The sequence below is a fragment of the Varanus komodoensis genome, unplaced genomic scaffold, assembly GCF_004798865.1.
Source record: "Varanus komodoensis strain SLA01 unplaced genomic scaffold, ASM479886v1 scaffold8, whole genome shotgun sequence".
NCBI classification, from domain to species: Eukaryota; Metazoa; Chordata; class Lepidosauria; order Squamata; family Varanidae; genus Varanus; species Varanus komodoensis.
The window spans coordinates 3962180-3964726 of NW_025336481.1; the positions used below are offsets into that span (position 1 = coordinate 3962180).

Genomic DNA, 2547 nt, shown 5'->3' on the forward strand with positions numbered 1-2547 from the left:
TTTGTTAAGGGTTTACCATTATTTGCAAAGTTCTTCACATTCATGGGGGAAAGAACTTGGGATTTTAAAAATCCAAATGTGCAAGAGGCACGAAACAGGTTGACTCACCCATCCTTAACTTAAGCTTTGTCTTTCAGTGACAGGTGAAGGCCTTCACTCTCCAAATCCTCCCCTGAGGTCTTCATCAGCTTCTGGATATTAAAATAAAGGGCATCATTTATGAGCTAAACAAGGCAGTTTTAAAATCAAGCCAGGGAGGATGCTTCCCGCAAGGGACACCAGGACACAGGCAACAAGAACGGCGGCTTGGTACAGAGCCTGCTGCGAGGCACTCCTTCCCAGGTCCTCCCCAACAGGAGGCAACCTGGAGGTTGCCTCCAGGACGTTATTTCCTGGTGGTGGAGCACGCGAAGGGAAGACCTGGTGCAGGTGGAGTCCGTAGGCTTCATCAGGTATCAGCAGGATGGCCATAATTCCTCCCACAGCCCCAGTGATGCAAGCCATGAAGGTTGTGGGTGCCACATTGGTCTGGATGTGGACGTTGGTGGCCAAGAAGGGCGTCATGTACTTGGAGCCAAGGATACAAGCCAGAGATGAAAGGATACCCAGGATATATATATATATATATATATTGCGATTTATATCCTGTCTTTTTCCTACAAAGGGCTCAAGGCAGCTTACAACATCTCTCTTCCTCCATCTTATCCCCACATCAACCCTGTGGGGTAGGTTAGGCTGAGAGTCTGTGACTGGCCCAAAGTCACCCAGTTGGCTCCATGGCTGAATGGGGACTAGAACCCAGATCCTCTGAGTCCCAGTCCCATGCTCTTAACCACTACACCACACTGGCTAAAAGCTCCGGATGGAGTGACGGCCATGTCTGCCACGGCACCGATGGCCGCTCCTCCAGCCAATGCGACGTTCTGCAGGTGTCCCGCGTGCAGCTTGCCCTTCTTCTCCAGCAGGCTGGAGGCTGCAAAGGAGGGCAAGGCGCTGGCGCTGAGAGTGATCCAGGTGAAGCACCGCCCTGTGCTGTGCATGCCCTGGTTGGATAAGGACCGCAACAAAACCGGGCCAGAACGCCCAAAGGAACGTGGTTCCTACCAAAGACAGAAGATCAGAGGAGTAAGGAGGAGTCTCCTTTGGGTGCCCCAGCTGCAGTGCTGGCCAGTGCAGAGCAATGGTGGTGCCCAGCCCAAAATAGCAAGCAAAGACATGGAGAGTGAGGGTTCCTCCCACGTCCACAGCCTGCAGGTAGCTGACAGTCAGTCACTCACAGGCCATGTCGAGGGGGATTTCGCAGAGGCCCATGGGAAGCAGCTGGACAGGACTTGTCCGGCCCAGGATGGCCCCAGCTGAGATAAGGACCGTCACAGCTGCAAACTCAGCTGTGAGGATGTTGTGGAGGCCAAGATGGATCCTCCCATCGTGGCAGTGGTAGGTGAACCCCTGCACAACCAGGGTCCACTGCGTGCAGACGCTGATCAGCAGGAAGTTGAAGGCTACGGCGCTGAGCCCGTAGCCCTTCATGAAGGCCAGCAGCAAGCCCAGCCCCGCCAGCAGCATCAGCTGTACGTCCCGGAAGAGGGAAAAGGTGGCGTGGAGCAGGTTGGAGGCGGGGCCGGAGGGAGCGGGCTGGGCCACGGCATCCATGTGCTCGTCAAAGGTCACAAAGAGGACGAAGACCACCAGCAGAGCCCCCTGAAAGAGGAACAGCAAGGCAGGCAACCGGCAGTGGAGGCTGGCAGCGAACGCTCGGGACATTCTCCACCCGGCAGCGCTGAGGAGCACCTGCATGAAGAAGAAGCCCGTCAGGGAGGTGAAAGCACAAGGGCAGCTCCTGCAGCGGCAGAAGCAGTCCAGAAGTGGCTTTCAGCCTCTCGTTCGCTCAAGGCATTTCTGGTCACGGTCTGAATTCAGCCATTCCTATGAAACTCGATGAGACTCAAGTCAGGACACCCTCCTCCTCCTCCTCCTCCTCCTCCTTCCCCTCCTCCTCAAAACATAAAAACAGAGCAAGTCAGAAGGGGTCTCCCGGGCCATCTCGTCTGACCCCCAGCTGCTGCTCCTCCTCTTCCTCTCCTTGCATTATATCTTACCTTTCTTTCTCTTTCAAGCCTCAGGTGGCTCACCAGGGTCTCCTCCTCCCCGTCTTACCCCCCGAACACCGATCCCACGAGGTAGGTTAGGGGGTGGGGCAGTGCCTGGCCCACGGGCTTCGTGGGGACCAAACCCACTGAGTCCCAGTCTGGTCCCCTTGGCCACTGTGCCTCCTGGCTCCACTTATTTCAAATAACTGTTCCCAGGTGTGACCGGATCTGGATCCAACCCAAGGAGCTTAGGGCACAAGCGAGGTGCTGCTAGTACAGGTGGTCCTCCTGAGCCAGCCACCTGGCTCAGCAGTGGCGGTCTGGTGAGAGAGGCCTGATCGAAGTTGTCGAAGGTTAGCAGCGCCTATGGTGGCCAAGTGTCCTCCTGCACAGGGGAGAGTCCTCAGTCTGCTGTTTGAAGGGCTCCTCCGTTGGATGCGCTGTCTGATCCAAGATG

The 2547-nt window shown here is 56.1% G+C and overlaps 1 pseudogene; it reads right to left on the reverse strand.

Annotated features, from left to right (window-relative positions):
* Positions 1-213: 213 nt before the first annotated feature.
* On the reverse strand, positions 214-1764 carry LOC123036127 (annotated as a pseudogene).
* Between the last annotated feature and the right edge of the window lie 783 nt (positions 1765-2547).